Raw genomic sequence first — 13,309 nt, 5'->3', positions numbered from 1 at the left:
GTGACAAATAAATGCATCGCTTTATCTGATTAACACCAAGAACAAGCTACAAAATTACAAGTATTACACATTTAAAAGTAATAATGCTAGAGTTCAGAAATGAAAACCCTAAATACAAAACATATTTTAATCCTAATAGACAGCTTCCTTTACTCATGATTATTATATCAAGTCATTTTCAAGAGCACTGTTTTGACCAGTCTTATTAGGTAGGATTCCCCTAATTTCTCTATTTAGACATCTATTGGAGCTTATTTTAAATATGGTAAATATGATAGTTAGAATAGCAAGCTGTAAATTAAGGGACTTGTAAAAGTTTGTGTTACTTCAGGAAAACCATCTCACGATACATAAATAGTGTTTATGTTGGAAACAAGTGGAGTGCAGCATCTGACGAAATCATGGATCCAGGCAGATTGTCATGCATATAGTTTAGGACATAATGAATGTGAGTTCTTCAATCAGTAAGGCTTCATATTCATATTTCCCAATGAAGCTTGTAGCGGTGCCAACTCACCGCCACGGCACCTCCTGGCCTCAGGAGCAAATTGCAGTCTGGATTTAGGCCACTCACCTCTACTTGCCAATGAGGAAAAGGGCAGGGAACTCAGGCCCACCTGCTACTCTAGGTCGCAGCCCAAGTACCCTATAGCTTGCAGCCACTTACTGCCCCTCCTATTCCCATTGCCTACTTTCCCTGGGCCACTTCCCCCTTAGCCCTAGCACCTCCTCTGTCCTTGCTTCAGGGCCCCAGTCTGGCCATGGTCAGCCAAGAGCTCCCCTATTGCTGCCCTGCCCTGCCCTGCATTCTCTCCAGTGCTCCTTAGCAGACAGTTCTTCCCCTTGTCCTCCAGGAAGAGACTGCCTTTGCTCTGCTGACAAGCCCTTTATATAGGGGCTGTTCCCGCAAGCCTTCTTCTGATTGGCTCTCCCAATGAGCCCTTTCCTGATTGGCTGGGTTCTGTGCAGCCTCTCCAAAGCTGCCTTAACCTGTCTCCTGCTGGTGTAGGGACAGGAACCTCACCAAAAGTGATATGACCTCATCCGTTTGGCACTCATTTCTTTTAAGAGAGTAAAAGTTCAATGATAATCTTACTACAACTTTTTGAATCCTCTTGCCACAGTTTATTTGGGACACTCTCCATATTGGACTTTGCAGGAGCTTGGGCCTTCTCTGAGATACTCTTTTATATACTATGAAAACATTAGAACATTAATTAGGAAGTTATTTACACATTTGACAGGGTTTTTAGAGTAAGTATGTCAGAATATATAATATGTTTATTTTAAAGAATGAGCTTTGTATGTACAAAAGCTACCTCCTGTGATAAACAAAGTATGTGTGTGTGTGCGGGGGGGGGGGGGGCAGCTCCTTTTTATGGACACCCAGCCAGCCAGTTAGCTATAAAGTCCCTCTTGGTGTCTGCTTGCTTTAATTGTAAAGGGTTAAAAGTCCCCAGGTAAACAAAAGATAGTGGGCACCTGACCAAAGAGCCAAAGGGAAGTCTAGAATATTTTAAAATGGGGGAAAAAAAGATTTCCCTTCGTCGTGCCATTGTTCTTTGGGCTGCAGGGACATGGAGCAGCAATGCTATAAGCAGAAATGCTGTCTAAGGTTTGAAAGTATCTTCCATAGCTAGAAGAAATAATTTGGATAAGGAATGTTTAGTTAGATGCTATCAGGTTTATTTCTTATTTTGGCTTGTGGATCTCCCCTGTATTAACCCATGATGATTTTGTTTGCTTGTAACCTTTAAGCTGAACCCCCAAGAAAGCTATTTTGGTTGCTTAATTTCTGTAATTGTTTCTTTTAAGATCTAGCAAAAAGCCTAAGTTCCACATGTATTGTTTTCCTTTTTGTTTTTTAATAAAATTTATCTTTTTTAAGAACAGGATTGGATTTTTGTTGTCCTAAGAGGTTTGTGTGTGTTCTTTGATTAGCTGGTAGCACAGCTAATTTCCTTTGTTTTCTTTCTCAGCTCTTCCACGGGGTGTGTGTGTGTGTGTGTGTGTGTGAGAGAGAGAGAGAGAGAGAGAGGGCTTGAGGATACCCCATAGGGAGGAATTCCCAAATGCTCTTTCCTGGGTTCAAAAGGGTTTTATTTTGCATTTGGGTGGTGGCAGGGTTTACCAAGCCAAGATCAGAAGAAAGCTGTAACCTTGGGAGTGTAATACAAGCCTGGAGGGTCAAGTATTATTTTTTAAAATCCTTGCTGGCCCCCACTTCTTGCATTCAAAATGACAGAGTGGGGATTCAGCCCTGACACCTCCACACTTACATTAGCTGGCAAAAAAAAGGGCTACCCTGCCATCTTGCTGCTGGCTATATGGCGATTATCAGCCAAGGCCAGAGAGCTTTCCATCCAAGGAAAAGCATCATACAAATTAAGGAGAGTCTTGTGCTTCCCCTTCCCCTAGATTTACTGTGAAACATCTGGAATAAGTGAATTAGCTAGAGATAGGTACACAAAGTATTTCTATAATATTCTAACATACACTGCAAAATGATTCCACTTTATCTCACTGTCTTCTGTTTTATTGATTTCTAGCTTTTTGCTTTGTGGTGATTTCCCTGTGCTTGGATTGTCTGTGTTGACTTAGTTACCGCTTTGACAGTATGACACAAGTCTATGGTGGAGATTCTTGGGTAAAGTCAAGTATCACACATCTCAAGTAGAGAAAGAAAGAGGAGGCCAAAGGTGGCAGAAAACTCACTTATGTATTCCCCTGCACTGGAGGATCTGCCCCTCTAACTCCCACATGTGAGATAGAGAGAATATATGATTTATACATGCTGAGGTACTCAGTGGTATTGAGTTTCCTCAGTTCCCATTGACGTTAATGTGAATGGAGGCTGCTCAGCATCTCACAGGACTGAGGTCATGATTATGATGTCCTACTAAGGAATATTAACAAAATAATCTTCGCCATGAAGCTGGTATAAAAGGTGGACGTGGGTGTTCATCCAATGTACCTTTGAAGTCTGAGCTGGAAACTGGTCAGAGGGTGATAAAAATTCTTAGCATTTTTAAAGTGTGAGTATAAAAGCAAAGTCTGCAGTATCAAGTTGAGAGATGAAATATTAAGAAGACTTTGCATAGAGAAATCAAAGAAAATCAATGACAGCCTACGATATTAACTAGATGTATAAATTCTGTTCTACATCAATTGCTTCAGTGGATGTTCAAATAACAATGGTAAGAAGAGGTTTGATGCTGCAAGAGATGGACTCTGGAAAAAAAAATCAGAAGTGGAATAAAAAAGAAAGTTAAGGATTTCTAAAGCAGAGAAAATGATTAGACGTTAATGAATGGAGATCGTTATGGGGGGAGAAATATTTCAGTTGTTAGTTAAAAGGAGTATTTGGCTAGAAAATTGTGCTTAAATGGTTGAATTATAGACAATTAAGACAAATTTAGGAATTAAAAAAATAGAATGTTTGATTTGGGGCAATATGAATATACTATAGGAAGAACCTTGAGGAATAATACTGAAATAGCTTTCTTACATATCACCTAAAAAAACTAAATCAATCAGACTTCCTACATTGCATTTAAAGGATGAACAGATGAGCAATGTTTATCTGGATTGTTACCTGTCATACAAGCAATTCTATGTGATATACTGTAGACTAAGGGGGAATTGATAGTCCTTTGATCCTGATATATAAAAGTATTAAGATTTATTGGTGTCAAAATAAAGCTTGTGCACAAAGTATCAAGGGAGGCAAGAAAGAAAAAAAAAGCCTATCACTAGTGCTAAAATCATTTACAGTTTCTATTGAGCACAAGTGTACAGAGCCTCCTATTCACAGCTTGTTCTGGACTCTTCTTGCTCCAGTGTCCTCATAGGACCTTGATCCAATCTCCTATAGCAAAACTCTTCCCACTGATGTGCTGTTTACGGTTCTGTAACATGGTGAGAGGCACTAAACTGGATGGGGAATGGAAGGGGTGCGATGGAGAAACCGTTACTATTCCTCAGGAGATGAAAAGTATGGCTGAGCTACAATAAATCTGTACGCACCTTGATTTTATACACTCTGTCACAAATGATTGGCCTGATAATCATTTCAACCAAGATTTCTTTACAGTATTCTGGCAGGTTCACACTCATTTTACACTTGTACTCACTTTACAGCACTTTGGCAGAGCAAATGAGTCTTAAAGAGGCCTTAGTGTAAATGAGAATCACGGTCTATGCATTTGAAGTGCTTGAGAAATGCACAATTTTGGATTTATATCGGTGTGAAATGGAACATAATTCATCATAATGGGAGTTTTTCCTCAGCTCAGACAGCAAGTTTGATTCTGAGAAACAAACAATCCAGATTCTCAACTTGTGTAAATCAATGTAGTATTCTTGGTGTCAAGTGAAGATTTGACCCAAATGTGTTCTGCTACGGTTAGACAAAGCTCTTTCATTGTACAGTAGTTTGATGTTTATTAAACAGGAATAAACATGTATTTGTGTGAGCTGTATGAGACTCCTGGCTCTTAGAAAGTTAAGGATTAATCCACCCCCATCACCTATTTACATTTTGAAACTATTCTATGTAAAAGACGTAGTTAACGTTCTATGGAGGGAAAAAAGCTGGTTGGAAAATGGGGGGGGGAAGGAGGAGAGGGGAACCATACAAACAAAACATAAGAATGTTCACAAATGTTTTCATCAACTTTGTTTCCTCAGAAAACTTCCAACCGGCTCTAATGGAAAACAAAGAAACTAAAGCAAGGTCAATTTTATGTTAAAGAAACATGTGCTTATCTCAGTTCCTGGGTGCTTGGAGAATATTGTGAGTAACGAAGAACCCTACCTCATTGGGCTAAAATCTGCCCTCAGATGAACGCTCACTGTTTCCATTGACATTTAAGGTCAGAATTTAGCTTTAATATGCAGTCACCATAGGAAGATTGGTACGTTATATACTTGATGAATTTTCAAGGTGTTGGATAGGGTTTGTCTTAGAGCTCTAGAGTTTAAGGCAAGAAGAGCCCCTAGATCAATGGTTCTCAACCCCCAGTCTGTGGGCTGCTTGCGGCCCAACCAACTCACAGCTATGGCCCCTGTGACATCCTCAGGGCCATTCAGGTAGTATTGGATGTGTTGCTTGGATTTGAGGGGTGTGTATATCCCAGAATATGATCAAGTTAATTGCAACCATATTATGTGCATTCAGCCACCCTGCAGTAATGAAATGGAACATAACGTAGTTATGTGTTAATTTGGAGATAAGCTTTCAGAAGCAAGGTCATATCTAGCTGGCAGTTTCTGCTAATCAGAATGGGAGGAGGGGACAAACCAGTAAACAATTGAGACTGAAAACCTTGGTGGTTGGAAAAGTCTTGAATAAAGATGCCTCTGATATTAAAAGTTTATTGAAAGTTAGAAAAATGATGATACAGTAGGGGTCATTATGACCTACTTGTTTTGTAGAAATTAGTTATAAAATATTAGCTAATAGAGTGTACTTTGGAGCAGTCCTCTTGAGATGTTTTTCCTGACACCCTTTCACCCTGGTGGGTGAGCAACTGGCCACTGTGAACCTGCTGTTAATTACTCAATACCATTCCAGATGTTAGGTAAATATCTGGGATATTCTAAACCTATTGCTTATGTTCGTATGTCCTTAAATCAAATAAAACTGCAGTGTTAGGCAAGAGCATGCTGATTTGCATTTAATCCTTGATCAGACAGAATCGCTGAGTTCCTGTTGATTTATTCCTTACACCACCTGGAGTGAAATAGTTAAGTTGCCCATGTTGGGGCTTCTGAAAACCCCGGATTACAGCAGTGGCCCACATAACACATTATGGACCACAGATGTAGCTGACAATGGTCAATAGGTTGAGAACCAACACTTCATGTAATCTGACTTCCTTCATATTGCAGGCCACCAGCACCCACAAACTAAGCCCAACAACCAAAATTAGACCAACGTCTTCTGATGCCCATGCCAGTAGTTTTGGAAATAAAATGACTCTCAGCTTTGTAAATGTATCCATAGTTTCATGGATTTGTAAAATGAGTCTCAAAAGACCATTTTGTTTGTTATAAATCCTTTTTTATGAGTCAGTAGCACCTATGAATAACAAGCAAAAAGACATAGACATAGTACCAAAATCCTTATAGTTTGTTTGCTACTATTTCATGGAAAAATTATTTGTGGCTGTGAAAATAATAAACATGTCAGATATGGTCTTATAACCTTATGACTTATAGCAAGATCAGGTAAGTTAATTTTGGTATAGTCTAAGCAATTTGTTTTTAAAAGTTTGATTAATCAAAGAAAGCACCACAATTCAATAGGATTTTTTTTACCAAAACAATTTACAGTAAATGCTACATTTTAAGAAACTGAAGCATTTCATTTAAGACAAAAAAGCATGTCAACTGAAAGTGACATGAATTGAGATCCACAGTAGCAGCAGACTTATTATTCATACCCACTTCTTTTAAAATGTATCCTTCAACCTTCAATTATCTGCACAAGAAATTGGATGATCTAAGACTTTTCTTCTGTTATGCCATTTAAGATGTTGACTCTTCAATATACTGTGCCAAACTATCAAATTATAAATCTGAACCTTATAATTCTATTGTATTATGGCCTTGTCTAACAATCCAGGCAAATATCGAATAGGAGCAGCCTCACAATGTAATCAAGAAGAACATGGTGAAAATGATCCCAGCTGTGTGATGTTCCTTTCACCCTACCCCCAAGCCTCTACAGGGATTTGGAGGTCTGTTTATTGAAGAAACTATTGAAGATTACTATGTTTTAGGCGGAAGGTGACATCCTGAGCTAGTGGGGCATATTTTTTTTGCTGGGTAGGCCACGTCAGTGGGAATGGTGATCACTCATATCTGAACTGATAACAGCAACTGGAGCAGAAAGCGATCTAGAAGCCTGGTCATCCTAACCAATGTTATGAGCCCCTTACCCCCTTGTGGTGACTACCCCTGCTGTGGGTGGCAATGACGGGAGGAAAGCAGGCACCAGAGAGATGCTCTGTTGTCCCCCTTCCTCGTGCAGATGGACAGGAGAGGTCAGACAGTGGGCAAAGCTTTTATTACTATAGCTATGCTGGTGCACTGGGAAGAAGGTAGAGGCCTCGTGTAAGGTAGTTTCCCTCCAGAGCACAGAGAGACCAGGAGTGAGATTCTGTTCCCTGATCTGCTCCAGGGGAAATGCACTTTTGTTTGGGCCTTGGCTGAGGGTAAAATCACAAATGAACCATCAATGACTAATTTTGTATGACAAATATCTTAAAGAAAATTGCAAACTACTCAGAGATAATTCATGGCCAGATCAGAGGCTAAATTCACTGATTACTTTGTTTGCAATGGGATCTTTGCTCAGCTGTATAGATGAGCAATCTCTCCCATTGCATAAAATAGTCAAAATTAAATTAATAGCTTCTTTCACAGAAGAGAGAGAGTATTTGTGTAGCAGGGTGGACCCTGCTCCTGCTGTGAGGGGTTTAAAAGCAGCCTGGCAGAGCTTGAGAGCTGTGGCTCTAAAAGGCTGGGCTGATTGAGGAAGTGGCTGCAGCTGGGGCCACGCCCCAAACTGAGCCACAGGCCTTATAAAAAAGGCCAGGGAAGCCAGAAGGAGACAGTCTCTCTCTGCCTTCAGAAAGAGATGGGCCTGGCTGCTTAGGAGCTTGAGACTGGATACCTGAGTGAAGCAGGGCTGGGGAAAAGGCTGAGGAGCCGGGGAGCTCCAGCCTAGAAAGCCCCAGGCTGTGGCCTAGCAGTGGGCCAACAGGTACTGGGGGTTGCAGAGGGCAGCCCAGGGGTAGGCCAGGGCAGCAGGTCCAAACCCCCCTTGCCAGTGATGAGTAGGCTGATACTGCAGTCTGCCCCAGGGTGTGGGGGCTAGACAATGACTGGCAGTAGCCAAATACTGAGGCAAGGTGGGGATTGTGGGGTGAGGGTTCCCTAAGGAGGGGAGACCCAGAGAGAAAGGGGTTACTGCAAGGGGGCAGCACCCCATGTAAGAGGGCACCGGGTCCAGGGAGGGACACGGGGGAGCCTGAAGACAGGTGGATCACCAGCCTGCAGAGGGTGCTCCGAACACTGGACTGAGCTAATTCCCAGAAGCACCAGCAGGAGGCGCCGCAGGGCTGAGTCCGACCTGTTACAATTTGCCAAAACAGATGGATGACAAATAAATAATAAAAAAGCACCCACATATTTTCCCACTGGTGTAGTTTGCACCCTTTTGCCCTGTATGCTCACTGCACATAATCTAGTTTGCAATATTTTAAGGCCAGTTTGTGGCTGACCCTGTGCAAATAGACAAGAAGATTGAGTGTCCAAGGAGTCTTCTCCTTCTCGTACCCCAAGTTCATGGAACAGATGCAGTTTTGGTGGTGAATGCAAGTATTGGACAAAGCTAATGCTGCTGAGGAGGAAACATGCAGAATGAGTGTGGTGCTATGATTCTAACTGCTGTGCCTGCCAACAAAATTAACTTGCTATATGTGGAGAGGAATACCCCCTCTACCCTGTAAAGGGACAGCAGAGCTCTCATTCCAGAGCACACCTCCCCAGTTCCTCTATGCACTTCTGCTGAAGCACAAGCACCACATAAGCCAGTGGGGTAAAGCCATGATCTGGCCTTTGGAATATACGTAGAATCCTGTTCTCCTTGAAAAAGCTGGTTCATCTTCTTTTTGTCTGTGAGTTATTCTCAAAACTTTAAGGTAATTATTTTAACTCCAGAACTTCAATATTGCTCCTTAAATCTACTTTAATATCTTAACGTCTTTGATTGCTGGGTACAAAGTAAGCCAGTTACAAAGCATAACATCATTTAGTTTCACACTTCTGATGTAATATATACATAATGTACTGAAAATCACCTGTGTAAAGCCCTTGAGATAGAAACCAGACTGCCCTGCAAATTTTCAAACTTCCCTCAAGTCTCTCTGGACGGATATTTCATTATGCCAATTGAGGCTATTCAGAAGCTAAGAGTAGTATTGTGCAAATCCAGCCCAGAAAACCTAGAGTAGCTAATATCCTTACAAGAACACCACAGTGATAGTGTACTGTCTGATCTTAAATTATTTTGTCTGGTGGAGCCATTCTGGTTTCTTAAAATAGTTAAATTGGAGAATTTTTCTACATTCCTTGTATGCTATACTAGCTCCTTCAATTTTCCTCAACAGAGAAGGTTGACTGTGTAACAATATCTCCCTTCAATTTTATTTATTTTTCAAAATCATTGATAAACTAAAACATCATAGAAAGAGCATACCCATATTTCAGAATAGCAGCTCTATGCTAGTTAAAAATCTAGGTAACTGCTAACAGTGGTCATTATAATCCATAAAGAAAAGACCCTTCACAATTAGAAATTTGGCAAATTGTTTTGTGTTGCTTTCATTCTTGTAAAGGCAATGAGCTCTTCTTATATAGATCTCATAGCTCTGCAAGGTGATTATCTTTAAGAGCTGTACCAAATATGCTAATAGCAAGAAAATGCCTGAATAGCATAAATGATCTTGCATGAAGAAGTCATTTTTTGCATTCCCTTAAACTCTTCTATAAATGACAGGACAAGAAGGAGAAAAAGTTTGAAACTTTAACGTTTATTTCAGCAATTACATATCACAAGTTTCTCATTGTGAAACTACAACTACTAAGATTGTCCTTTGTCTCTCAGTTACCATTCCTCCTCTTACCAGAATAGATTTTTTTTTATGATTGATTATATGTTTAGTGAATGAAGAAATTGCAACTGAATGTGTGTTTAAGGCTTGAACCTCTGGGAAATATAATTACCTCTCCTGAACAATACTTCTATTGATATGATTAGCAGAGATATTAATTTGACTTATTAAAACAAACCTATGGGCAGTGTTCTCTAGAGGTAAATCTATATTGCAATGTAAGCCCAGGGTCTGAATTCAGGCTAAAGCCTAACCCCCTTCTGTCTTCACATTGTGTGAAGACAGGGCTCAGACCCAGAGTCTCAGGACCTCACAGGGGTATTTGGGTGGCCCATTACATGATGTGATCTACTGCTCTAGTGGAGTCTACTTGTTTGGTGAATGTGGTTTTAAGTGTGTTAAGCTGTATATCCCAGACTTTCTCCTTGGAACATATCCTGTGGTATCTGAGTGTCTGGCTGTGTTTTAGGGTAGTCACTGGATCTATGAAGGTAGGTGTGGTGATCCATGGGTTTCTGTTCTGTAGCATTCAATTGTGGTGACCAGAAAGTTGATGCTAGTGTAGGAGTGTCCCAGTCTCATTTAGACTACCTACACATATTATCTTTTATTACTTCCTCACAAGTCAATTGCTACAGCCCCATGATCATTTTTGTTGTTCTCTGAATTCTCCCTAGATTTTCACTGTTCTAGTAATGTTTTGCCCAGACTGAACACAGTATATAGATGTGGTCACCTATATAATCTTGGTCCATTAATTTCATATTCTGCTCTTGACTTTAATATATATGAACTTTCCATCCAAGAATTAAGAAATATTATTCATAACCTGTATTTATTTTTTACTTTTTAAAAGACACTCACTTGATTGTATCAGAGGCATAGCCATGTTAGTCTGGATCTGTAAAAGCAGCAAAGAGTCCTGTGGCACCTTATAGACTAACAGACGTATTGGAGCATGATGCATCTGACGAAGTGGGTATTCACCCACGAAAGCTCATGCTCCAATACGTCTGTTAGTCTAAAAGGTGCCACAGGACTCTTTGCTGCACTCACTTGATTGATTTCCTACTGGGATAATGGGATGTAGAGAGCCTGGGAGCCCTGGGTTTTTAGCTCTCAGCCTTTCCCACACAATGCCAAGTGGGCTGCTGAAGCACAGAGCTCCTGGGTTTCTAGGCTATCAGTTCTGCTTCAGGCCTCCAAGCCAGGGGCAAGGCTTACAATCCTTCAGCAGCCAGTCCCCAAGAGATTCCAGAATTCATGGCTCTAGGGCAGCTTGCCACATGAACTGCCCTTACACTGGGAACCCCCAAGGCTTCCAGGTCCATGGTCCCAGGCAGTCAGTCATTTGTACTGGCCCAGAATTGTGGGCCCCAAGGCTTTCCCTTTCACAAACAATTTCAAAAATGTAAGTTCCCAATTGGAATTAAACTCTGTTTTTAAATATCAAAATAATCTATGAAACTTAATTACCTTTCTCAGCACAACTCTAGTAATTGTGTTATCAATGGGCCCTCCCTTGTGTAAATAACCTGCTTTGAACTGTAATCTAATAGAACCTTATCTATTCTCTGAGTAGCCTAACTTTAGTTATCTTGAAAATTCTATTTCTTAATTTCCTCCCAAATTCCATTATCTTAAAGCATTCCCACTACAGATGCAGAAAGGTCACTATTTTTCTACATCATCTCCAGCATTTGATTTCCTTTTGTGTATACATATTAGTTAGGTCCAATTCTGGGCTGTGCCTACAGAAGGCACAGCACAGATTGAGATGGGGCAAAGGTAGCTTTATCCCATCTTTGCACACTTTAGATTTTTGCTGTGCAGCAATCTAAATTGCCTCCAGCTGCTTTAATTTAGGCAACCCATTCTGGGCTGCCATATGGGCCCTCCCCTGGCGTGCAACCTACATCAGAGCATGAGAGAGATGCTGTGCAAATTGTGGAACATTAATGGACCCAGAACACTACCAGACTAGGGGGCCAATATTTTTCCCTATGGAGTGATGTTTGTGTCTGTTGCCCAAGATTGCACTGACTTTCTTTGTAGTCATATGTTGCAAAATCTAGTCTAATTTATAGTCTACTAGCAACCCTAGATCTTTTTGGGTATGTCTGCACAGCAACTAGAAACCGATGTCTGGCCCATGTCAGCTAACTCGGGCTCATGGGACTCAGGCTGTGGTGCTGTTCTATTGCTGTGTAGACTTCCAGGCTGAGGCTTCCTGGGAGCTGGAATGTGCCTGAGTAAACTGGCATGGACCAGCAGCAGGTATCTAGTGGCTGTGTAGATGTACCCTTTTATCGCTGCTGCATCTCAATTTTCTCCCTTCCATTGAGCAAAGTATTTTTTTTTTTACCCAGACGTATTAGTCTTTATTTCCCTGAACTAAATCTCATTTAGCTTTTTTCTTGCCATATCTCTAATCTCTAGATTTAGTGCATTATTACTGTGCTGTAACTTATGTGCAGAACACCTCCCCTTTTAGTATTATCTGCAAATGTAATGAATGTGCTATTTACTCCCTCTTTTAGATCATCAGAGAGGATGGTTCTTGCAGTATCCCAGCAACTTGATACATTGCTACGTATCATAACTTTTTTTTTTCTCTAGTTTTAAATCCACAAGACGTTTTCCTGCCAGGGAATTTTTTTTAATTAAGATTTCCTGTGAGAGACAGTTATTTAACAAAATCCCAGTGTGTTATAACTACATTCTTCTTCCCCACCCACACACACACATTTTGTAACTCTTTTGGGGGAAAAAAATCACGTTGATCAGCACATTTACAAAGAACATCTTTCGGCCTGAACAACTTGCCCATATCTCCAGTAATAACTGGCAGGATGAACTGAAAGTTCCAGAACAGATGATATCTGAAAATAATAGAAGATTATATTTATGCCAGCTAGTTCAGTATATCAGAAGTGGAGGCCTTTATGAGTAAGAGACAGATAAGTGGCACAGAGATATTGTGAAGAGAACTTATGAGGTCAAACCTTATATTAATCTTTTATTCTGCAAGTTATTTCATTATAGGGGTATTGTAGCGATGTTGTGGGTTTACTATACTCTATGGGGCATTTGTAAGTGTCATAGAATTTGGGAGAAAATAGGTTTGATTTTAACTAAATTGCATTTCTGTGAAGTGGGACCTATTGCTGAAAGAAATAAAAGGAAAACAAATAGAATGTTAAATGTCTGTGTGTGTTTCTATGACATACGTTTTATACAATATATGAGCTGCCCTTTAAGATCTCTAAAAGACTCATTTTCTATTAAAAAATGGAGGCCTAAATGACTGCAAGTATCTCCAGGCCTTTGGAGATTCTAGGGCTTAAATCTGGATAAAAAAATAAAGCCTTTTATATCATAGAATCATAGAAATGTAGTGCTGGAAGGAATCTTGAGAGAAGGCATCGAGTCCAACCCCAGTGTCCTGAGGCACGACCAAGTATACGTAGACCAACAGCTGTTAGCCTAACCTGTTCTTAAAAACCTCCAATGATGGGAATAGCATCACCTTCCTTGGAACCCTGTTCAAGAACTTAACTATCCTTATAATTAGAAAGTTTTCCCTAATATATAACTAAATCTCCCTTGCTGCAAATTAAGCCCAT

This window comes from Mauremys mutica, chromosome 6, assembly GCF_020497125.1.
Source record: "Mauremys mutica isolate MM-2020 ecotype Southern chromosome 6, ASM2049712v1, whole genome shotgun sequence".
NCBI lineage: Eukaryota > Metazoa > Chordata > Testudines > Geoemydidae > Mauremys > Mauremys mutica.
This window is presented reverse-complemented; position numbering follows the sequence as displayed.